This window comes from Aethalodelphis obliquidens, unplaced genomic scaffold, assembly GCF_003676395.1.
Source record: "Aethalodelphis obliquidens isolate GAN/ISIS:26980383/991018 unplaced genomic scaffold, ASM367639v1 scaffold64, whole genome shotgun sequence".
Taxonomy (NCBI): Eukaryota; Metazoa; Chordata; class Mammalia; order Artiodactyla; family Delphinidae; genus Aethalodelphis; species Aethalodelphis obliquidens.
In genome coordinates this window covers 9,081,705-9,108,921 of record NW_020838008.1, presented here as the reverse complement: position 1 = coordinate 9,108,921, position 27,217 = coordinate 9,081,705, and positions in this window count along the sequence as shown.

The window sequence follows — 27,217 nt, the reverse complement described above, 5'->3', positions numbered from 1 at the left end:
CTCTACTACTAGCTGTGTAAACTTGGAAAAACTACTAGGCCTTTTGGTTTCCTCATCTGTAAAAAGGATAACAATATTAATAGTTACTTCCTAGGATTGTTGTGAAGAATAAGTGTGGTAATACGTATAAAACACTTAGCACTGTGTTTGAAATATATGAAATATTCAATAGATGTTAACTAGTATTTTCATCATCAGAAGAGGGCAAGTTCCTCTGCATGAAGAATGGAGAAAGAGAGAAGAGGCAGGAGTAGCAGGAAGCTGGGGGAAAACCTGGGACTATATTGCAATAGTAGGATGGCATAAGGGTATTTAAAGGTAGTTCAGACTTAATATTCCATGGGAAATTGTTTGAATTGCTGAGATATAAGCCTGTTTCTCATCCTCCCCTCCCAAGTCAGTAATTATCCATTAAACTCATGAATACTTCATGCCATTAGTGTGTGTGTGTACAGTGGAGTGAGGGTTAAGTTTCATTCCAGGTTCAGGCTCTGCAACATGGCAGCAAGAACCAAGGTGGCTAAAGAAGCTTTGAGAACATAAGCCCCTCAGTAATTTGTTGTAATTTTGGGTAGAGTTTTGTATTTTGTAAATCAGATCAGCCAAGTTTGCTCAGGTCACAAACATGGGGATCCCCCAGCTGATATCTGGTTAATTTTTTCTTTTAATATTGTGAAAAATGGAACATGCTCACTGTAGTGCTCCACATTTCTTATACTTTGAAGTGTGTCATAAATAAACAAAGACTAATACTGTAACAATACTTACTCCTACAATGGTCACTAAGAAGTAATTTCAATCTTTACCTGCATCTGTAGAAGAAAAAAGGGGATCAAATTTATATTACCAAACTATACTCTCTAAAATACACCTTACTCATCTTGTAAAGATTTCTCTGAAGGATCATACTTAGGAACCTCCCAGAACTCTCCCAGATACCCAGGTCTTCTAATCTCCCTGTCCCCTCTCTCCTAGTTCTTTGTTATGTAAATAGATGTGAACTTTGTGGCTAAGGATTCCCTCCTTCTTCCTTCTCTCACTCTCTCATTCTTATATTTTGCATCACAAAAGAACAGGTCCAGCAAAGAAGGAGTTCTAAGCAGGAAGGGAAAGAATCTAAATGGGAAATGACAAAATTATCTTCAGCAGCTATAGGGAGAAAGAGAAGAAAACAGAACACACATTAAAAACCTTTTTTCCTTTCCTCGTTACAATTGTCCCTTGGTATCTATGGGGATTGGTTCCAGAACCAGCCCTTCCGCCCTAGGATAACAAAATCTGAGGATGCTCAAGTTCCTTATATAAAGTGAAGTATTTGCATGTAACTTATGCACATCCTCCCGTATACTTTAAATCACCTCTAGATTACTTATAATACCTAATATAATGTAAATGCTATGTAAATAGCTGTAAATACAATGTAAATTCTATGTAAATAGTTGATGGCATGCAGCAAATTTCAAGTTTTGCTCTTTGGAACTTTCTGAAATATTTTTCCTGAATATTTTCCACTTGCGTTTGGCTGAACCCGAGTTTGTGGAACCTGAAGATGTGGAAGGCTGACTGTATATCCAGCAAATCTAAAGGAAAAAGACTGCCTATAATCCAATCATCTATGTCCCTTAATTTTACTGAGAGGAACTGATCATCATACATTAACACATGTTAATGTTTAATTAGTTTTTAATGTAAGTAATGTATTTTTTCTTCTAGTTTCAATGAGATATAATTGACATACAGCACTGTATAAGTTTAAGGTGTACAGCATAATGATTTGACTCACATACATCATGAAGTGATTATTACAGTAAGTTTAATGAACATTCATTATCTCATGTAGATACAAAATTAAAGAAATAGAAAAAAATTAACATACAGCAGTGTTAATTATATTTATCATGTTGTATATCCTTATATATCCTTAGAATTATCTTATAACTGGAAGTTTGTACATTTTGGCTGCTTTCCTCCAATTCTCTCTTCCCCTACCACCTCCCCTGCCTCTGGTAACCACAAATCTGATCCTTTTCTATGAGTTTGTTTTTGAATTATAATTGACCTACAACACTATGTTAGTTCCTGCTACATGACATAGTAATCTGATATTTCTATACATTTCCAAATGATCACCACAATGAGTCTAGTTACAATCTGTCTCCTACTAAGATATTACATAGTTATTGACTATACTCCCCACACTATACATTTCATACTTGCGACTCATTTATTTATTTATTTATTTATTTATTTATTTATTTTTTTATTTTTTGCGGTACGCGGGCCTCTCACTGTTGTGGCCTCTTCCGTTGTGGAGCACAGGCTCCGGACGCGCAGGCTCAGCAGCCACGGCTCACGGGCGCAGCCGCTCCTCCGCGGCATGTGGGATCTTCCCGGACCGGGGCATGAACCCGTGTCCCCTGCATCGGCAGGCGGACTCTCAACCACTGCGCCACCAGGGAAGCCCGACTCATTTATTTTGTAACTGAAGTTTGTACCTCTTCATCTACCTCAGAAATGTGAGTTAATATTGAATGTATATGCTATATTTTACATGTTTACATAATGAAAAACTGGAATCATTGACATGCTGAGAAGGACAGCACAGGAGAAGGCAATTACAGGCTGAGCTCTCTAATAAATATATCATACATGAGCTTATGATAGCCTCATAAAATGATTTAGGGATTATAACCTCTATTCCTAATCTTTGGAAGACTTGAATATGACTGGAATGGTTTATTCCTTGAATGTTTGGAAATCTTCATTAGTGATATCATTTGGGCCTGGAGTGTTCCATGTGGCAAGATTTTTGATTTGGATTCAATTTCTTCAATAGAATAGGACTACTCAGATAATTTTATTTCTGCATGAATTAGTTTTATAAGTTATACTTTCTAGGAAGTCTTCATTTTCATCTAAATTTTCAAATGTTTTAGCATGAAGTTGTTCACTGTTTTAGGCACTAAGTTTTGGGGTACTTTGTTTCATACTACTGGATAACAAAACAACAAAAGACATTTTGCCTTATGTGTTGTAATTCTGCTTTCACTTTTATTCTGCATGCTCTCTAATATGTGCTACACCTATGGGAGAAATATTATGAACTGTCTTAGATCTTTAGTGGAATTCTGGTTTTAAGGGAAAAAGTGAAATGTATCCACTTTCATGGTAAAATAATTGGGAAGTATAAATTAATCAGTTAAGGAGAAACTATATTGATAAATATAATTGCCCTAAATAAAATCATAGAGGTAGAAAACAAATATGATGTGTTTATGTGGTAATACACCAGTTTTCTGTAACAGCAAAGTTTTAAAATTAAATTCTAGGAGATAAAATTAAAAATCTAGGTAAGGGCCATACTTTTAATGCAATATTTTAAAAGTGTGTTACAAAGAACACTAGGTTATGGAATATGAAAGTGTTAAAAGAAAATAAAAGAGAGTTCCAAATGAGATATGCCTGGAAAAAAACACTAAAATGTGAGTTAATAAATATTTATTAGATCAAGGAAACACTGAATATTAAAGTTTAATAGTTTTATTTACTTAAGGACTTAGAATATCCTTTAATATACTTATGCAATTGTAAATATCTGACAGGCGTAGTGGATGAAAGACCAGGCAGGGTTGTTTGACCACATAACAACCTCCTCTTGATTGTTTTAAGGAACTACTTGAGTTCTAGAGAACATACTTTGTGAAATGCTGCTGTAAATCTGTTAGATTATCATGTAGACTAAAAAACTATTAAATTCTGGTTCCAGTAGTAGCCATGGATCTTGTATTGGAATAACCACAATATATGTAACATTTGTATGTTATATGTAACAAATGTAACAAATATATGTAACAATTGTAAACCGAGGATTAAGTTTAAAAAAAAAGAAAAAAAAAAAAAAAAAAAGGAAGGCATGGAGTTTAACCAAAAGCAGGAAAAGATACTAAAAGTGACTTGATCCTTGAAAGAAGACTGCACTGAGTAATACCCACATTTATTATAGACTTTTCCCTGAGGACCTTTCCTAGTCCTAGCAATGCAGGACAGCTTAAGTAAAGAAACACAGAATTATTGGCTTGTGGTATAAAGTATGGCATTTAGGGCCCTCAGAGTAGCTTAAAATTGAAGGAGTAAATGACATAAAAGAGGGCTCCACAGTGTGGGGAGCCCCTAAATCTGTAAAATCTTTGGCTAACCCCTGAACTGGGCATGCGTGAGGAAGACTCTGAGGAGTCTAGGAGATATCACGTTGGAAAGCTAAGGGGAGACAGTTTAGAGTTTGAGTACTACCAAGTCAACTTTTATGCTAGAACAAAATCTCAAAACTCTTCAAAGGAAGATAACAAGATTCAGTCTCTACAGTGTGTCAGCCGCAATGTCCAATACATAAAGCAATTTTTTTTCTAGTCATGCAAAAAAACAGGAAAATGTGACCTATAGTTCAGAAAAAAAAAGCTGAAAATAGAAACCAATCCTGAGATAGCACAAATACTTTAAAGTCTAATCTGTTGATTAGATATTATTGTGTCAATGTTAATTTACTGATATTGATAATTGTACTGTACACATGTAAAATAAGTATTTATATGTAAAAGAGTGTCATTTATGCAACTTACTGTTAATTTATGCAACTTACTATTATACATTTCAGAAAAGAATTATATCTATATTTACAGAGAGAGAGAAGGAGAAAAAAAGATAAAGCAATTGTAATAAAATGCTAACATTTAGGGAATCTGGTAAAGGATATTGGAGAATTCTTTGTATTACTTTTCTGTCTTTTCTGGTACTCTTAAATTATGTCAATAAGTTCACTCTTCAAAATAAAAAAGTTGATATGGTATTAGAGATGGATATAGCTAAGAACATGATTGAAGTAGATGAATGTACACCAAGGAAAAAAAATAGAGATTATTAAATATTAGTGAGGGTGCCATGAAAGGGCCAATCTTATACACTGCTTGTGGGAGTAGAAGTTGAATAACCCTCTGCAAAATATTTGGTGATGTATATTAAAAGCCTTTGACAATGAACATCCATTTTATTCAGTAATTCTGTTCTGGAATTTTCCTCTAAGGAAATAAGAAAAAATATGGAAACAGCTTTATGTACAAAATATGCCAAATACAGCATTATCTTTAAAGCTAAAAATAATGTAAGGAAACTAAGTATCTTTTAATAATTAGATGGTTATGTATATTATGGTAGAGCCTTATGGTTGCGTATTATATAATAATAAATATAATGTGAAGATGGTAGCTGACATGTGCTGACATGCAGTTACTGTGTATCATGAGCTATACTAAGTCCTTTCCATGCCTTACTTCATGTAATTCTCATAACATCCTTTAAATTGACATTCATGCATAGTTTATATTAATATAAGAAACATTTTATGATGTGAAATGTTAAATTCAGGATTCACAGTTTTACACATTGTAATTGGAACCAATTTTAAAAGAATCTATGGAATAATGACCAGAAGGAAGATTATCAAAAGGGTAGTAAGGACTGTCACTAGATGTTGGGATACTGGATGTACGTTTTTCCTTTTATTTTTCTCTACTTTACAAAATTTAGGTAATAGTTATATGTTAATTTTATAATAAAATATGGTAAAATTTAAAACAAAAAGTTATAGTAAAAATTATTTTACAAAAAAATTTATTTTACTAGAACTCCATATATAGCTACCATTTAAAAACCATAAAGTTGAAAATATTATTGAAAGTATCGGCAGGTTAATTAAGAAATGTATACATGGTGTTTTTTTGTTTCTTTTTTTAAAAAAGATCTTTACTGGAGAATAATTGCTTCACAATATTGTGTTAGTTTCTGTTGTACATATATCCCCATATCCTCTCCCTCTTGAGCCTCCCTCCCACCTTCCCTATCCCACCCCTCTATGTCGTCGCAAAGCACCGAGCTGATCTCCCTGTGCTATGTGGCTGCTTCCCACTAACTATCTATTTTACATTTGGTAATATATATATGTTAATGCTACTCTCACTTCGCCCCAGCTTCACGCTCCCACTCCTGCATCCTCAAGTCCATTCTCTATGTCTTTATTCCTGCCCTGCCACTAGGTTCATCTATTTTACATTTGGTAGTGTATATATGTCAATGTTACTCTCTTACTTCGTCCCAGCTTACCTGTCCCCCTCCCCGTGTCCTCAAGTCCATTCTCTACGTCTGTGTCTTTATTCCTGTCCTGCCCTTAGGTTCATCAGAACCATTTTTTTTAGATTCCATATGTATGTGTTACCATACGGTATTTACTTTTCTCTTTCGGACTTACTTCACTCTGTATGACGGACTGTAGGTCCATCCACCTCACTACAAATAACTCAATTTTGTTTCTTTTTATGGCTGAGTAATATTCCATTGTATATATGTGCCACATCTTCTTTATCCATTCATCTGTTGATGGACACTTAGGTTGCTTCCATGTCCTAGCTATTGTAAATAGGGCTATAATGAACATTGTGGTACGTGTCTTTTTTTGAATTATGGTTTTCTCAGGGTATATGCCCAGCAGTGGGATTGCTAGGTCATATGGTAGTTCTATTTGTAGCTTTTTAAGGAACCTCCATACTGTTCTCCATAGTGGTTGTAACAATTTACATTCCCACCAGCAGTGCAGGAGGGTTCCCTTTTCACCACACCCTTTCCAGCACTTATTGTTTCTAGATTATTTGATAATGGCCATTCTGACCAGTGTGAGCTGATACCTCATTGTAGATCTGATTTGCATTTCTCTAATAATTAGTGATGTTGAGCAACTTTTCATGTGCCTCATGGCCATCTGTATGTCTTCTTTGCTGAAATGTCTACTTTGGTCTTCTGCCCATTTTCCAATTGTATTTTTTTCTTTTTTTGGTATTGAGCTCCATGAGCTGTTTGTATATTTTGCAGATTAACCCTTTGTCTGATGTTTCATTTGCAAACATTTTCTCCCATTCCGAGAGTTGTCTTTTCATCTTGTTTATGGTTTCCTTTGCTGTGCAAAAACTTTTAAGTTTCATTAGGTCCCATTTATTTTTATTTTAATTTCTCTAGGAGGTGGGTCAAAAAAGATCTTGCTGTGGTTTATGTCATAGAGTGTTTTTCCTATGTTTTCCTCTAAGAGTTTTATGGTGTCTGGTCTTACATTTAGATCTTTAATCTATTTGAAGTTTATTTTTGTGTATGGTGTTAGGTATTGTTCTAATTTCATTCTTTTACACGTAGCTGTCCAGTTTTCCCAGCACCACTTATTAAAGAGGCTGTCTTTTCTCCATTGGATGTTCTTGCTTCTTTTGCTGTAAATTAGGTGACCATATGTGCGTAGTTCTACCTCTGGGCTTTCTATCCTGTACCATTGATCTGTATTTCTGTTTTTGTGCCAGTACCATACTGTCTTCATTACTGTAGCTTTGTAGTATAGCTTGAAGTCAGGGAGCCTGATTCCTCCAGCTCCATTATTCTTTCTTAACATTGCTTTGGCTATTAGGGGTCTTTTGTGTTTCCATACGAATTGTAAAATTTTTTGTTCTAATTCTGTGAAGAATGCCATTGGTAGTTTGATGAGGACTGCATTGAATCTGTAGATTGCTTTGGGTAGTATAGTCATTTTCACAACATTGATTCTTCCAATCCAAGAATGTGGTATATTTCTCCATCTGTTTATGTCATCTTTGATTTCTTTCAGCAGTGTTTTATAGTTTTCTTAGTAAAAGTCTTTCACCTCATTAGGTAGGTTTATTCCTAGGTATTTTGTTCTTTTTGTTGGAATGGTAAATGGGATTGTTTCCTTAATTTCTCTTTCTGATTTTTTGTTGTTAGTGTATAGGAATGCAAGAGATTTCTGTGCATTAATTTTGTATCCTGCAACCTTACCAAATTCATTGATTAGCTCTAGTAGTTTTCTGGTGGCATCTTTAGGATTTTCTATGTATAGTATCATGTCATCTGCAAACAGTGACAGTTTTACTTCTTCTTTTCCAATTTGTATTCCTTTTATTTCTTTTTCTTTTCTGATTACTGTGGCTAGGATTTCCAAACTACGTTGAGTAAGAGTGGTGAGAGTAGACATCCTTGTCTTCTTCCTGAAGACATCCTTCCTTCTTCCTGCTTTCAGTTTTTAACCATTGTGTATGATGTTTGCTGTGGGTTTGTCATATATGGCCTTTATTATGTTGAGGTAGGTTCCCTCTCTGCCCACTTTCTGGAGAGTTTTTATCAAAAATGGGTGTTGAGGGCTTCCCTGGTGGCACAGTGGTTGAGAGTCCACCTGCTGATGCAGGGGACACGGGTTCGTGCCCCGGTCCGGGAAGATCCCACATGCCATGGAGCGGCTGGGCCCGTGAGCCATGGCCATTGAGCCTGTGCATCCGGAGCCTGTGCTCCGTGACGGGAGAGGCCACAACAGTGAGAGGCCCACGTACCGCAAAAAATAAATAAATAAAAGTTGGACAAAATATAATCAACTGCTGCCAATAAATGGAAAACTTACCATGAATATTCATGAGATTGTACTGGATGCATTTTAATGATTTAATTTTTAAATCATCCATATCTGCTTCAAGTAATTGTCTTCAAATAAAGCTTTAATATAACTGATCTTGCTTGTAAGGAACCTATGAGACTTAAGAAAAATTCCTGTCTTGTGTGAAACAAATGAGTATTCAATATTTCAAAGATTAAGTAATTTGTTTCAGAAATGGGAGAGAGAAAATCTCTACTGAAGGTGTAGAAGTCTATATACAAGGATATAAACTCAGAAGAGGATGGATGTTGGCATAATTTGAAGAGATTTATTTATCAGTATTTGTCTTATAAAATAGTTAAAACGTTATAAATTTATGACAATATTTGCATCACCTTCAATTTATTATTTTTGATTTTGCTCTATACTTAGATTTTAGTAAAAAAAATGTTTTTTCCCTTGAAGATGTTAGAACGCAAGCTTATGTATCATCTCTAAAAACAGGCCGTCAAGGATTTCACATTTAAGAGAAAAAAAAGTGATATTTTCCTATGTTTAGTGTATGACTAACATTTTTTAAAACAAGGAGCAAAACATTCACTGTGTTTTCCTCTTCCTAACAACACAGAACTTCAAGTTCATGTGGGAAATCCAAGCATATTATAACAGAAAAGAGATCTTAAAACTATCCATTCCAATATCTTCATTTTACGGAAGAAAAATTGGGATACTAAAAGATTAAAACTTTTCAGTTTATACCCCTTTGACTACAGAAGGATGTCTCCAGGAGCAGTTAAGCCTTCATCATCTGAGATACGTTAACAGCATCATATATATTCCCCACTACCTCTGTTCTAAGAGAAAAGAGTGAGTGTATCCCGCCCTGGAAAAGGGGAGATTAGGCTGATGGATATAGTACACGTACTTCCTAGTATTCACAAGACACTTCTGTTTATGCTTGTTGTCTTGGTACAATTATTAATAGCTCCCTCTTTTACATCAGAATTGTCCATCTAAGTTTGGGTACCCGAGGATATTGAGTGTTTAATTTGGTTAAACCATGCTGATGGGATAAGGTGGAGTGGATATTCCTTTTTGCTTACATTTTTCCAGCTAATCCAAGAGATTTTTGGAGAGAAAATGAATGAATGGTTGTCAGAATTGCATAAAGTTAGAGCCCCTAAATTTTATCACATTAATTTTGATTCAATTGGACAATTGTGTACTATGTGCTTGACAGACTTGGGTTAATCTTACTATAAGACAGCATTTACCTCATTCTTGCTCAAGGACACTAACAGTTAGACATTCACTTGTGAGACTATTAATATATTATAGTCATCTTCTTCTGTCTTCCAATTTCCCATCTAGTGAGGATTTGAGGAAAAAGGAAGTGAAAAAAATGAAGTGATGGCCTTCTATTAGGAAGCAATAATTATGTTTAATTGTTACTATTTAAAATGAAGGCACAGATATATTGGCACATGCAAATTATGTGCAAATATATTTGGTCTTATTTCATATAACTATAATATGAATACAAATGTTCTCTTAAGGACAGTTATATAGTCCTAACTTCCATAACAGCTAACCAAAATCTGAATTTGTAAGGAGAAACTTATTATTATAAACAAGCTTCCATTGTTGGAATTTTGTTAATACTTTCACTGAATAAATACCATTTTATGTAGTTGGTACGTCAAATTTTTATGTTTTGAACATGAGCTCATATGTAATTTTCAGTGTTAAGTTGATGTTTCCAGGTGATCATCATGATGAGTCATAGTTTGAGTAGACTTAACTTTATACTTTCATTTCAGCAAACAAGCAGTTATAAATTCACAATTACGCGACTAGATTGCCCCCATGCTATTGAAGTGCAAAGGGAACACTGAAGAAAAACTTTCTCTAATTTATACATCATGGTTTTATACATATCTAATATATACCAAAACCCACCAAGGCTGGATGCATAACAAATAATTCTTCTGACTTACACAGTGCTAAAATACACATGAATCCTCACTGGCTCTCCTGCTTCAATCCACTCATATTGAAGGGGTTGTGTTAAATGCCTACTGTTTCCTAAATGAGATAGCTGTATTATAGAAAATTGAAATGGTTTGTTGTTCATTTCTCAATTACAAATAAAGACTTGAGGCCACAACTGAAGTGAATTAATGCTATTATTTCTGTGGAGAATGTATTATGTCTTATTATACCTGAGTGAAGGGAGTGAGGGGAGTGGGAAGCAATGCCTTTCATAGTATCATAAAAGTAAAACATTACAATGTATAAAAAAGGAATAGACTGAAGGGCAAAAAAAAAAAAAAAGTAGAAGAAGTTTCATTCACTTACACTATTTACTAAAGCTGACAATTTGTAATGGGCATTGGCATCAGTATGTGCAATTACTTCTTTACTTCCACTGAACAGTGAAACTGTTCTCCCCCTAGGAAGGCTTAGAGCAAGGTGTTTCGGGGTAGAGGGTAGGGAAAAAGACAAAAGAGCTTATCCTGAATCTATTAGCTATAATGAACAGGTATGAAGAATCAGACACTGCTACATAACATAAATTACAATCTAAATGAGATACTCGTATTTACATAAGCAGTTCCTCAGGCGCTCTAAGCTAAGTTCATGGGAAGAAAGTCTCCCAAATGCCATTCATGCCACCAGGGATAATTGTAGGACTAGAAGCATCCATGCCATTGTTGGGGAACCATGGAATGGGGTTTTAATTTTCAGTTTGACTTACAGGCTGTTGCCATATCATAGAGACTATAGTTGCAGTTTTACAGCATGGTTTTTCTTAGCTTATTTTAGAATCACAGAAAGAGTAAGCTTGCAAATCTTTTAATAAGGCAATTACATTCAGACAAAGATTAGATCTCAGTAGCACAATAGATTTTTGCTATATTATTCAGTATCTTTTTGATATTCCACTGTCACTAGACAAAGCTGTGAATAGTAATGTGACAAGTCTATTCAGAAGACAACAATGAGGGTTTCCTTAATTGTGTTCACTTGTATGCCACACAAACCCTCACTTAATTTCTTTTCCTGTTTTGAAAAAGCAGAAAGAAAATATCATTTAGAGTCACAAAAAACACTGTTGAATCTATCTTTGAAATCGACATTTTGTGTTTGTAAAATGAAAATGTTGAGATAGTCAATCATTTAATTTTTTATTTGATAAAAATATCTTCTGATTCAAAATGTCAGTCTTAATATAGGAATGAATTACTTGGTGTGAAAAAGAACAAAAATCCATAAGAATCTAAAGAATTGCTTAAAATATGCGCTTTTGATGATGGGATATGGATTTGGAATATCCACATGTGGGTTCCTAGTGGTTGCTAATGGAAAGAAACTTAAGGGAAATATTTGTTTTATGTATTTTCTTCAAGGCTTAACCTTCTCCCCACAACTTAAAATCCTTTGAAAAAATTACAATGGAAACATAAGATATATGGTCATTTTTGGAAAATCCAACTTTACATTAATAGTTCATTTAGGAGAAGAAAATCTTGTTCATATAATCTATGATTTTGTTAATTTTATAAATTAATATTCATAAGTTAATTTTTAAAAGTTGAGCATAATGGCACATCTTCATTGTCCTGGATTGAGATTGTGTACCCAAAACTTCATTGAATTTATGTAACATTGTTTGGAACTAATGAGTGTATAGGAGGAATTATCCTCAAAGTTTAACTCAAGCAGGACAAATGGAGACTGCGATCTAGTGGAGAAAATGACGGGTTCTAATTTGAATTCTACAAGTAATGTTTTTACATCTTGGTTTCACTAAATCTTTTTGTATCTGTTTCCTCAGGAGTAAAACAGAGGAAATGCCTGATGTGGGGATAGAATGGAAAATGGATGAGAAAAATTCTGTAATTGTAAAAGCACTATAGAAACGCTACATAATATTAAGAAAGATATAGAAGATCCAAGAAGTTTCCATAATCATAAATTTAAGAGTTATACATACTGAATCATGGAAAAAAGTAAGAATGTGGTTAAGACTGTATACCACTTGTTACCTTCAAAGAGGTTTCCAGGTAGAAATCAACAAATAACTCTTACACATCTTTAAAAACAATTGATAAATGATATGATGAAATAGAACCTTATTAATTTACCAAAATATTCTGAGCAACATTTACCATCTTTATATACGTAAAAAAACCAACTGAAAAAAACCCCAATATTATTATTGGAAGTGATTGATAGAGCTATAGCTTTCTGCTTACTGAAAAGCACTGTGAGGCATTCTGGTGTTTTTGCATAAAAATTAAAGAGAATACTTAGAGCAAATGTAATAAATAAGAAATGAATAAACTTTTCCTAGTTAATCAAGATGGTTTCATGAGCACTAGTTGTACCATTAGACAAAGTGGGAGCTATTATACTTTGATATTCCTACAGAAATCTTTACTTCTATGCTCTTACCAACAGCTTATCATTGAAATGGACTTGGCCAATAGAAGTCAGACCATAATACTCTATTTGTATCTGATGCCTTCAAGAATTATAAAGAATATAATGACAATACTTCATGATTGTTAATATATGAGCAAATTAATATTCATAATCCTGCTACAAAGTCCAAAAAGTTATTGTTGGACTCTTTCTAAGTCACTTTTCTCGGGCAGTAATGCAATTCAATTAATCAAAGCCAGTCCCTCACAAGACATAAGTTTATCTTGTTGGTGTCTGTAACCCAGATTTGTCATGAACATTAAAATCCCACACAAGATGGTTGATATTTACTGTAGAAAATCTTAAATGTAATTTTTCAGCATTGCATTCTACCTCTACAGATTCTATTGAATGAATAAATTATTTATTGACTTTAGCTCAAATGGCAAGGCTATGTGACCCAGGGAATAACCAAATGTTGGCAGAACAAAAGTGAAAAATCAATAGTAATTGATTATTTAAACTCAGAATTTCAGGGTACTCAGGCAGGATTTATTCTAAGCCAAGCCCCAGTAGGAGCACTCTTTGAATCTATCTGATTTGTAAACTGTCTCCAATACTTCATCCCCCCCAGTTAATCTGCAATCAGAATTGCTATTTTATATGAAGGCATCTGATTTGCTGATGAATCTTACATAGTTCTTCTGATTTGTTTATTTTTGTTCATGTGTAGATTAGTGTCCAGCTATATCACACTATTTTTGTCATTTTGAACTCTGAACCACCTGTTCAGATATTTCTCCTTTATGTTATTTTATGTCAGGAACTGCTAGAAAGCCTTCAGGACTCCAGTACTCCTGTGGTGTTGTCAAATTGAATGGTAGGGGAGAGGAGTTACCTGTCTGATCTCAGCCAAACCGGGCTGGGACATCATTCAATTGAAAGTCAAGAGGGACTCAATTGGAAAGTACCACACCATGCTTTTTATATATTGCACCTGCCTCTTGGGGGTCATGCTAAAGTGGCAGCACTTTCAGAAAGAGAAAAACTGGCAGATGTTGGAGGTGATTAAAGGGATGATTAAAAACGGGCACACTCTCTCCATGAAAGCGTGCCTGTGTTTATTCTACTACATTTAGAACTTGGCAGGTCTTGGAGATCTGGCTAGATTGTGAAAACTCTGGCAGGACCACTGTTACTTAGAGAGTTTCTTTTCCCAAGATATTGGGATCAAATGCTAGGCTGTTCAATTTGCCAATGAAATACATAATATTATAAATTTAATTTTGTATGAACTGAGCAGAATACACTGAAATTATTTTCACAGAATGGTTGGTGACTATCACAAACACTAATTCTTAAAAATAGAGATGTTGAGTTCTGTGATACAATTAAGCAATGTGTTTATGAATATTTGGGTTTCTCAGGGACATTTAATTTTGTGAATAAAACAATTTGAAATTGAAAATGTCCAAATAAAATATCTGGGATTCTTGTAATCATGATCACACCATTTTTCTAGAGAAATCTGCCATTAATATTATATTGAGTCACTTTTTTTTACTATAACAACAAAAGCCATCATTTTTACCTCTTTATTTAATATAGCCATTATAGAACTTTTCAACCCATTTCTCCATAAGACATTCTGTTAAGGCAAGTGATAACCAAGCTGTATGTTCCTTCCAAGAATATCTTAAAGGAAATAGCTTTCAACAGTTTACAAGACTGATTCATCAATAATAGTAGCAGGTTTTCAATTATTGTGAGTATAGGGATACTTAAAGTGTTATCAAACTCTTCATGTGAACTTGTTAATTGCTAATAAGTAAATTAGAAGCTGATTATTCACTTTACAAATACTCACTGAGGCAAGAACAATATATATTTCTGCCATATGGGTAATATTATTATATTATAATAAAGGTGATATTATTATAGAGTGGGAAGGGATCTTAGAATTCAAACTTCCTCCCAAATTTTGAGTCCTTTATGGAACATCCTTGATGAATGGTCAGTTAATCTCTTTGCAGTCACATTTTCTGTCATCTCCAACTATGAAACCCATTGAATTCTCTTTGTTGCCTATACATTTCTATGCCTCTGACCATGCTGTTTCTCCTGTCTGGACTTCTTTCCTCCCCTACGACTTCCAAAATATTATTTGCCTTGCAATTTGAAATGTCACCTTCTTTGTGAAGGACCTTCCCAATTCTGCCAAGGCAAGTAAAAACATCTTTTGCTCTCTACTGTTACTATGGTTGGCATTTATCACATGGTATTGTATTGATATTATCACACACACACACAAACACACACACAATTTGTTACTCTCACTGTACAATTCTTGTGGCCAAAAGCGGTAAAATTCATCTCTATATGTTTAGAGCCTAGCATATAGTACCCTCCCAATAAACGTTTTCTGAATGAATATATGGACAAATGGATTTAATTGGATCAGAAAAAGCAGCTGTAAAGTTACACAAGAGTTGAAAATTAAAAATCTGAGCTCATAAGACAAAATATAAGTACTGACACAGTTGAGCTATTGCTGAAACAACTAGAATTCTCTAATTTTTGTTAATTTTTTAAAGAGTGATATTGATCAGTGGTAGCCCCAATTCACTGAATGAGGTCAACCTAGAGACAAATATAATGAAGGTAGAGTTTTCACTTTGCCTAGGAAGGAAGCATCAAAAAGGACAGGAAACAAATGTTTAACTGCCCGTGTCCTGCAGCATGCTGTTAAAATTCATGTCTTTTTTCATGTTTCAGCCTATCAGCAAATGATAAAATGTTTAAAATAACAAAACTTAAATTTGGTCAAGCATCCATTGTTTGCCATTATTGTCCCATCTTGACAATAGGCACGAGACTTTGATAAAGTTAATAAATTATTATTCTCCTCAGTATAACTGTCAGTGGGACTAGGATGAATATATCTGCTAAATTTCTTTCCTTGTGAAGCTACTGGGATCTGTTTATTTTGTAGCTGTCATTTTAAAACAAACCTAAGTATGACTTGGGATGATGTACATATTCAGGGAGTGAATATTAGAAAATAAAAATTATTAATCTGAGCTATATTTACACCTCTGTTGCTCTTTATACCCACGATTGGAGGGGTTTTCCTTAGAGTTATTACAGCCATTATAGCTTTGCATGCATTTTTAACTTGGAGCATTAGGTTTTTAAGTAATGTTCTAACGTGGTTAATACTTTCACAGGATGCAGCTTCTCAATGTTTCAAAATATGGCATTACCCATTCAAAAATTTCAAACAGGATAGTGATAAATCTGCTGCTATTTATTTTCTCTTTTAGACAACATCAGTTTACACATCAAGTTCTTTTCTGAGATATCTAAGTATACTTAGATAATAATAAATAAATTCTTCCAGGTATATTAGAAAGAAATGATTATGTAGTGAATCTGGGTTATGACTGAAAGGGAAAAGTATCAATAACTAAGAGAAAGCATCTTTAGGATTTTTAAAGAAATCTTTATCTTAAAAGATGTGAATGAGACCGTCTTCATCATTAAAATGTAAATTTTCAAAAATATTTATGGATATAATAATTCAATGTTGCAATTTTGAATTCCAAGAAATGAAAGAGTAACTAACAAAATAATGAAAGCAAATTTCAATAAAATGTAAATCAACAAATAGGAAGTCATAGGAGATAGGTAAAAAGAGTTTCAGGGAACATCTAGAAAATTACACACATATACAAATATATGAAGTTGAGTAGGAGACATTGGAGGCGTAGTGCTAATTGAATAAAAATTTAAAAACCCTGAAAAACTGGACATGTCTAAGAATTATACCAAAGTAGCATGACTTAATGGGTTTAGGACCAGAAAGTTAAAACAAGAATGTAGCTGCAACTAGTAACAGACAAGATGTCAAGGTATGAGGTAATTAACCTCCAGAGATATCTTCCAACACAACCAATAGTTTTCATTTAATACTACAAAATTTCTTGTTTATTTACTGAATGTCTATGTAACAGTAGTCCCCCATTATCATCGGGGGTTACATTCCAAGACCCCCAGTGGATGTCTAAAGCTGTGGACAGTACCAAACCCTGTATATACTTTGTTTTGTCCTATACGTACATACCTATGATAAAGTTTAACGTATAAATTAAGCACAGTAAGAGATTAATAACAATAACTAATAAAGAAATAGAACAATTATAACGATATACTGTAATAAAAGTTATGTGAATGTGGCCTCTCTCTCTCTCAAAATATCTTATGGTACAAATTTAATGCCTTTTCCATTTATTATGCATTGTGGCACCTTTTGCAGTTTGAGGTGTGACAGCAAAACTATCATGAATTTCTTTTTCCTCCTTCACAATTCATGGATAGATGATCTGTTCTTACCATAGATGTTAGCAACCTCGGCATACAATTTTTTTCTTTCCTTATTAAGTGGAGAACTTTTACCTTTTCACTTAAAGGAAGTACTTTAAGGCTTCTCTTTGGCATATCTGAATTGTCAGCAACACTACTCTTGCACTTTGGGACAATTGTTAAGTAAAATAAGGGTTACCTGAATACAAACACTGATACCACAACAGTTGATCTGATAATGAGGAGAGCTACTAAGTGATTTGCTGGACAAAGGAATGATTCACATCCTGGGTGGAATGGAGCAGGATGGCGTGATATTTTACCATGCTACTCAGAATGGCACAAAATTTAAAGCTTATGAATTGTTTATTTCTGGCATTTTCCATTTAATATTTTTGGACCATGGTGTACTGCAGGTAACTGAAACTGTGGAAAGTGAAACAGCAAATGAGGGGGGACAATTGTATTATGAATTCATCTGACACAGTTCCCTGAAACTCAAGAGTTCTTTTAACTCTTCAAAGTAAAGTCAACAAATTTCCCCTTAAAAATAAAATAGACTGTAGAGGAGTTCTTTTTTGGAAGCAGGAAAGTTCTAGTACTTATAATGCTTATTTTCATAGCTACTTTAGTGCTGTGTATACTGTCCTCTTTTAAAAGAATGTGTGCAGTGAGAAAGATTTTCCACTAGAGTTTTTGCTACAATGAAAAAAATTATAACAAAGTTATGCCTTACATGTCTGTATTCATCAATCCAATAATTATTTATTAAGAATCTATTTCTATCAGGCACTGTTCCAGGCATTGGGGATATAGCAGGAGCTTAAACAGTCACTTTTCTCTTATTGCTTCTAATGGTGTCCTTGTGTGGGAAGACAGACAATAAATAATCAGATAAAGGTACAATGTATCAGAGTGTGAAAAGTGCTTTGAAGAAAAAGCATCATAATATAGGGGGTGCTAGCTTAAATAGGATGGTCAGGAAAAAGCTCTTTGATGTAGTAAAATTTAAGCAAAGACCTGCAAGACATGAAGGAGCAAACCATGTGGCTATGTTGGGGAAAGAGGAGAGATATAACCTTTCAATTTATAAAATGCATTACAAAGTGGATTATTTTATTTGAGTTTCACAACAACCATAGAAAGATAAATATATATTACTATCATTCTTAATACTGTGGAAACTAAAGCTGAGAAAGGCCAAGTGTGTTGAAGTTACCTGCTTGGAAAATGGCAGGAAAGGTTTTACACTGAGTCCAAGGCAAATGTTGTTAGTTCAGTAACAAATGTTATTGCCACTTATGAGGCAAGTGACCTTGCAAAAGTTATCTCTTAGACTCAGTTACCTAATTATTAAAATGGTATGAGTTCTGACATCATAGAGTTGTGAGAACTATAAAATAATTTGTATTAAGTCATTACACGATGTTTACTATATGCACCTAACAATCCTTGACTCTAGATCAGGGGTCAGCAGACTATGGCCCTCGGACCCAACCCTACTGTTGTCTACTTTTGTAAGGCATGTGAGTTAAGAATGGTTTTCATGTTTTAAGTGTTTGAAAAACCAAAAGAACATTATATGAAATTCAAATTTTATTGCTCATATATAAAGTTTTATTGGCACACAGCCACCTGCATTTATATTTTGTCTATGGCTGTTTCATCCTGCAACAGCAGAGTTGAGGAGACCATATGGCCGCAAAAGAGACAGAGACCATATGGCCGCAGAGCTGAAAATTTACTATCTGGCCTTTCACAGAAAAACTTTTCTGACCCCTGCTCTGAATGTAAGTGCTCCGCTTTGTGGCCCAGGCTACATTTCACTTCTTTGATTCTGAGAGTAACTACCTATCACACCTGATTGTTAGGGCTATAGACTAGGAGTGATTCCAGAGTCTTCTTTTTTCCTAACCCTCCTACTTCCAATATATTAACAAGTCTTGACAGGTCCACAGCCAGATAATGTCATGAATCCAGTCACTTCCCTCTTCAACTACTACCATTAGAGAGACAATATAAAACCAGCCAATGGCTAGACCAAATAATAGAACTTTGACCCATAACCTGAAGGAACCTGCCCAAGAAACTAACCCCTTATCTACAATAAACAGCCCTGTAAGCCAGCCTGCTGCAAGTCAGACTTGCAGGAAGCCAGAATTCTCTCTCTAGAAACAATCCAAGAAAATAAAAAATTACTTCTGTGACAATCAGCCCCAAATGGCTGAGACTTCATTAACAACTGACACCTTCCCTAATTTTTCTTCCTGCTTTTAATTTAAGACTAACCAGAGAAAGTCAAATATGCACCAATCACACAGGATAACTTACTTCTCATTAACCCACCTACAGCTTCCCCAGGGCAACAAAGCTTTTCCCATTCCTCTGCCTGCCGTTGAATCTGCCAAAATGAAAGTGATGGTGGCAAGCTCCCTTGCTATGGCAAGCTCTGAATAAATAGCCTTTGCTTCTCTCAGTTGGTTATTTTCATTTATTTCCACAGTTCGTAGAGCAACCTCTATCAACTCTTGCCTCCATAGTATAGAAGTCACTAAATGGGGCTTTTCTGCCCTTGGTCCTTCGGATTTTCTTCTTGCCAGCAGTGAAGTGGTCCTTATACTTCGCATCCAGCAGTGAAATGGTCCTTTTGGAATGTTACATCTGATTATATCAAGCCTGAATTCAAAACCCTGCCATTGTATTTATAATAAAAACCAAATACATACCTACACCTAAATGCCCTATAGGGTGTGTTTCCTGTCTACTTTAAAAAATTTTATCTCTTGACTATCAACATCTTATTCGCTTTGTTTTAGTTATACTGTCTTAGCTTTTTTCCTTTAATTCAACAAGCTCTGTTGCGCCTTAGGTCCTTTGCATTTTTCTCCCAGATCTTGTAAGATGAAGTCCTTGCATTTTGAACTCTGCAGGAGGCCTTCTCAGACCACCCAACCTAAAGTAGTTCCTCCTGTCCCAATCCCAACCCTTAAACTTTCTATTGTTATGTTTTTTTCTCAAAGCACTCATCAACATCTGAGAGAATCTTGTTTATTTTTCACCTACTTATTATCAGTTTCTTTCCCACGTGACTACTCTATTAAAGTAGAAGCTCCATTTGATATCTTGTCAGTTATAGTTGCAGCATAAAGATGATACTTTTTTTCTCTACCTACATCTCTTTGATCTTATCTCTTAATTTCTAATGTTCTCTAAGTAGGGAAGAATTGGCGTTGATAGGCTCTGCTCAAAATCCCAGCAACGTGTGTAGTTTTCTTTTCATCATTGATGGGACTATATATTTTATTTGACCTTCTTTCTCTCTTCATCTTACCCTGTTTGTACGTATTGGCTCCCTTATTTTTTAATGACTCAAATATATATGATTTAATTATTACTAGTGGGATGAATATATTTAATATTTTATTATTACAAACAATAAATATTTTGTTCTTTTGTTCATTTGTACTAGTATTTTTGTGGAATAGTATTAAATGTGAATGTTGTCTCAAAGAGTATGCCTATTTTAAATTTGCTACATACTGCTGAATTGCTTTCTAAAATTTCTATAAATTTGTATACCTCTTAATAACTCGTGTTCCCCCATATCTTAACAACATTGTATATTGCCAAATTTTTCATTTGGATCAATCTGTTATGTAAGACACGATATTATATTACCAGTTTCAATTTTTTCATTCAATATATGAGACTGAACATATTTACTTATATGTGTTGGTCATTTGTATTGCTTTTTCTGTAAATTTCTAGTTCATATCATTGCTCTTTAAAAAAAAATTGAATTGTCTTTCTCTTATTGATTTTTATGCACTCTTTAAAAAATTCTTATGTTGGGCTTCCCTGGTGGCACAGTGGTTGAGAGTCCGCCTGCTGATGCAGGGGACACGGGTTCGTGCCCCGGTCCGGGAAGATCCCACATGCAACGGAGCGGCTGGGCCCGTGAGCCATGGCCGCTGAGCCTGCGCGTCCGGAGGAGCCTGTGCTCCGCAACGGGAGAGGCCAAAACAGTGAGAGGCCCGAGTACCGCAAAAAAAAAAAAAAAAAAAAAAAAATTCTGATGTTACTAATTTTTCTCCTATAAATGTTGTAAATATTTTTCATTGTCACTTATCTTTTCTTTGCTTCTGGTACCTTGTAGCTAAATCTATCAATGTTTTCTTAGACTTTGTGACTTGCCAATATAGAACTTCTTCAAAAATTATAAAAATATTTCCCTAGAGTTTCTTCTAGTAGTTTTATAGACTTTAATGTTCAGATCATTCATCCATCTATAACTTTATTTAACTGTAAGTGATCTAAATCAAAATTTCCCTTAGTAGATAGCTGTCTCAACATTATTTACTGAGATGTCAATTTTCTACCACTGATTTGAAATGTTAATTTTATCTAATACTAAATATCCATATATATGCATGGTTATTTCTTGATTTTTATGCTTCGTCTTTGAAGCAAAACTGAAGGATAGGGTACATACATAAAGTACACAGATTGTAAATAAAAAGCTTGATGACTTTTACAAAGCAGACATATCACATAACCATCAGTTAGATTAAGAAATAAAATGATCACTATTTCAGAAACCTCTCTTTTCTAGGTAGTCAATCATATCTCCAAGTATTGACAACCTTATCTTTTAAAAATATTATCTTTCTCTTGCTGCTACTGGATTAAGAAGGTGTCCAGAAATGTTAAAAGCAAGGACCTCCTTGTCTTATTCCTGCTTTCAATAGGGAATGCCTTTGATCTTTATTAAATATGAAGCTTGCTTCAGGTTCTTGATAGATTCTCCCCAATAAAATAACAGAATTTTTTTTTTTCTATTCAAGTTTATGAAGATTTGAAAAGTCATGCATTGTAATTGAATTTTTGTGAGGCAACAAGCAGAATTGTGCAAAGGAGACCTTGTTGTTCAGGTGGGCTTGCTTGGACATCAGGCTAGCTGGGGCAAGAATGCCTCCCCTACTTCAGGAGGAGAGAACTCAGCTTTCATCCCCTCACGACTGTCCCTTTGCAAGAGGGACTGCAGCATTCTACTGCCCCAAGGTCTCCAGTAAGACAGATGGCTGACCTTCCCAGGTAATTCCTATTAACTGCTTTCACCTCAGATCCAGAGAGCCTGATGCTAAGCAGCCTGTGTGTTCTCCCTACCCCAAACCTTGACTTTCATGCCTGAATTATAAGGAAGAACAATGAGGATATGGAGGTGGGTGCAGGGGTGGGGGTTAACGTGCCTGCACTGGAATAGCCTACATATACTCTCGTCTAGCTGTGCCCTGGGGTGGTTGGCCTCCCTGTGACATGTTGGAAGGATTACGCCATCTCTCCCTTTGCTAACTACTGGCATACCTGTTTCCCCTTTCCTCCCAAATGTGTATTCCTTAGCCTATACGGAGTGACATTGTGGAAATCATCCTGCATGTTGTGCGTATAGATGATGCCTCAGATTGCATCCACCAGCTGGGGAAATTACATAAAATGTTTTGTTACTTCAAGACAGTCATATTTTTTAAGCCAGTCTGTTATTGATTTGAATTACATGAATAGACATTTTAATGAAGTACTTTTCTTTTTTGTAATAAACCCTAACATGATACAATCTTGGGCCTGATTGCCAATATTTATTTATCATTATTAAAATCTCTGTTCACGAGTAAGAGGAATCTATTCTAGTCTATTTAAATAGAAATCTATTGTTTCTTTGTAAACAATAATTTTGATACAATGTTTGATAGCTTTTCATCTTTATTCCTATTCTCTGAATAAGTTTAAATAATGTAGGAGTTATCTGTTCTAAGTTTGGGAGAATAGACCAATAAAACTGGGCCTTGTGCATTCTGGGGGAAGGGTAGATATTGACTATACTTTCAGTACATTTTTTTCAGTATTGTTTAATTTGGGTTTCCTATCTCTTTTTAAACTCAAATTTTGTAGCTTAAGCCTTTCTGGGAAATTTTCTATAATTGTCCGCTCATCTAACTCCCCCTACCCCAAACCTTGTGGAATCAATCTCTATGTTATTGCCTTTAAAAATTATCTCACAATGTTCCTTTTCTTGTTCCTAATTTTATTTATTGATACCATTTTTCTAAAAAGGATTTTCTAAAATTTTTGTTTCTGAAGAACTAGTTTTAAAATTATTTCTGCTTTTTTCTATTTTTAACTCATTAATTTTTCTATTATCTTAATAAATACCAACTATTTTAAGTTGGTTTTGTTACTATAATTTGACTTCTTGTATTAAATGCTTAGTTTATTTATTTTCAATTATTTCTTGTCAGCTAATACATGCAGTTAAGGCTATGATTTTTTTGCTGTGTTTCTTTGCCCATCACATAAATTTTGTCAGTAATCTAATAATCTCTAATATCATTTTCAATTTCCTCTTTAATGTAAGTAATTTAGGAGAGTATTTTTAAATTTCAAAGAGACAGACTTTATTTTAGCTGTTTTTCATCATACGTACTGAACAATTTTTGGGGGGGGTCACTCTATGTGGCCTGTAGGATCTTAGTTCCCCTGACTAGGGATCAAACCCATGCCCCCTGCAATGGAAGTATGGAGTCTTAACCACTGGACCACCAGGGAAGTCTGGAACAATTTGTCTTTTGATGCATATTTCTACTTTTTTCCCACATCAGTACATTCAGAAACTTCTGCCTCATTCTCCTAAAAGTTGCATTGTATTAAGTTTTATAGATGTATCATAATTTATTTAATCATTACCATATGAGTGGAAATTTAGACTCTAGAATATTTGCTCTTGCAAAGAGTGCTACGAAAACATCCAGTATCTCTGTGCATATGTGCCAGTATTTCTTTGGGAGCACATCCTAGAATTGGACTCACAAGCCAAAACTTACATTTGAAATTAGATCCATATCATCCAATTGGGCTTTAAAATGTTTTATTAATATATATATATATAAATATAATTATATACATAATATATATACACACACTAATATATATATTATTATATATATAATATATATATACACACACACACAAATACTGTTTTCCTTCATCCTCACCACCATTAGATGTTGTCAGTCTTTTTTTGTGTATGTTCCTATCTGACTGTGGTAGGCAGAATAATGGCCCCCAAAGATTCCCACATCCTAGTTCTCAGAATTTAACAAATTGTACCTTGCAAACATGATTGAAGTTATGAGCTTGAGATGGGGGAGATTATCCTCATTTTCCTATCCAGGTGAGTCCCAATATAATTGCCCAAGCTTTTAGGTCACTTATCCGTTCTTCTGCCTCAGTTATTCTGCTATTGATTCCTTCTAGTATATTTTTCATTTCAGTTATTGTATTGTTCATCTCTGTTTGCTTGTTCTTTAATTCTTCTAGCTCTTTGTTAAACATTTCTTACATCTTCTCGATCTTTGCCTCCATGCTTTGTCCGAGGTCCTGGATCATCTTCACTATCATTATTCTGAATTCTTTTTCTGGAAGGTTGCCTACCTCTACTTCATTTAGTTGTTTTTCTGGGGTTTTATCTTGTTCCTTCATCTGGTACATAGCCCTCTGCCTTTTCATCTTGTCTATCTTTCTGTGAATGTGGTTTTTGTTCCACAGGCTGCAGGATTGTAGTTTTTCCTGCTTCTGCTCTCTGCCCTCTGGTCTGCCCAAGCTTTTAAGTGGAAAAGGGAGGCAGAAGAGAGGGTCAGAGAAATGCAGTATGAGGACTTGACCAACAGTTACTGATTTTAAAGATGGAAGTAGGTAACCGTGAGCCAGGAAATATGGTAGCTTCTAGAAGCTGGGAACTGCCCTCAGTTTATAGCCATCAAGAAAACCAGGACATCAGTCTGATAACCACAAGGAACCAAATTCTGCAAACACCCTGAATAAAGAGAAAACATGCTTCCCTAGAGCCTCCAGAAAGGAAGGCAGCCTGCCATCACCTGGATTTTAGCCAGTTGAGATCTGTGTTAGAGTTCTGACCTATAGAATTGTAAGATAATAAATTTGTGTTGTTTTAAGCTACTAAATTTTGATAATTTGCTACAGCAGAAATAGAAACTAATACACTGATGCTTGAATTTTCCTTCCCTGATAAGTAGTGAGATAGAGCATTTTGTTTTTAGTTTATAGTTTTTTGTTTTTTTTCTTGAATTGTGGTCTAAGTTCTTATTTTTAAATTTTGTTGATATTTCCTTTGAGGCCTACTGTGACTGTGTGGGTTTTGTCTCCTGACTTAATCCTATCTGGCACTCTAGTATATGTAAATATTCCATTTCTATTTGAAAATAATGTGAATTCACTACTGGGTTCAAAATTCTATATTGCTATATGGATCTATTAAATTGAACTTAAACAGTTATTCAAATCCTTTATATCTTTAATTTTTTTTCCTTACTATTTGCTTTCCATTCATTCAGCTTTATACATGCTTATTGTTTTTCTTTTTTCATTACTTTTTTCAGAGTTTGTTATAGTTCTTTTTTCTTTTTCTTTTTTTTTTTTTGCGGTAAATGGGCCTCTCACTGTTGTGGCCTCTCCCGTTGCAGAGCACAGGCTCCGGACATGCAGGCTCAGCGGCTATGGCTCACAGGCCCAGCTGCTCCGCGGCATGCGGGATCTTCCCAGACTGGGGCACGAACCCGTGTCCCCTGCATCGGCAGGCAGACTCTCAACCACTGCACCACCAGGGAAGCCCAGTTCTTTTTTCTTATTTCATTTTTTCTCTAGGGGCTTGAAGTTGTATTTTCTATTTCTGTTCTTTTAATCCTTATCCCTGATATTGTCACATGTACATTTAAGCAAAAATCTAACATTCATATATTAACACCCTTCCTCTACATTTAAAGTACACTTGAATTCCTGAATAACACTCTAGAAAATTCATAACTGTGTCTTTGTTTAACCTTCAAAATTAGACATTATTATTATTATCTAATACAGACTATTTTAGTTAGATTTATCTACATGTTAATCAGTTTCTTTTTCTTTTGTGTACTGCAGATGCATTACACCTTTCAAGGTGTGAATTTCTTCTTATCCTATTTGGAATACATTATGTTTGTCTTTGTGGATTCATATCTCTCATCAGTTCTAGAAAACTCTGTCATTGTCTCTTCAATAGTGCCTGTCCTCTACTTTCTTCATTCTCTCCTGGGAATTTGATTTGATGCATGTTGGACCTTCTTGTTTTATCACCTAGGTCTCTTGATTTCTCTTTCATATTTTCTATTTATTTTCTGTGTTGTCATTAATTATGTTCATCAGTGTCTAAAATGCTGCTTTAATAATATATATATTTCAACAATTTTATATTTCCAAAATTTTATTTGCTTATTTAAAAAAATCTGCTGGTCACTCTAGATAGTCTCTTGTTGCTTGCTCAGTTTGGTAGTTCCATTAAAAAAAATTTCTTCAACTATCTTATACAAGTTCTTTTACATTGTATATCTGATATTTTTATACCTCAAGTTCTTGGGTTTTCAAATTTGTGTTTATTACTGATGCTGAGATTCATTCATAGAAACTTATTTCCTTCAGTGTTTACATTTTCTTGACTCTAGGCTCATCTAGGTTTGATCTGAATTTATGGAAATCTTAAGGACTAAATTGATGATGTTTTCCCCCTAGGATATATTTACTAATGTTTCTTCTAGAGACTAGAGGATACTAGTGACTTTAAACCAAGAATGTGGTCATCTTGGTTCACTTGGGAACCAAGGCCTGGTGCAGTCCTGGTACATCATTTATCCTTCAGGCACCCCTACCTTTCACATTTTCCTAGAATTTACTGCTTCTCTTTCAGTTATAGCTTTATTTTTCTTTTCCTCTTGGAGTTTTCCTTAATTTCCTGAAAGAAGTTTCCTGAAAGTAAAAAGTTTTACCCTGGATCTAAATGTTTTGTAGTGGAAGGTCCTTCAAATATCTATTGCCCCATATTCCCTGAGACAGAAACTACCTTCTCCTATTTCT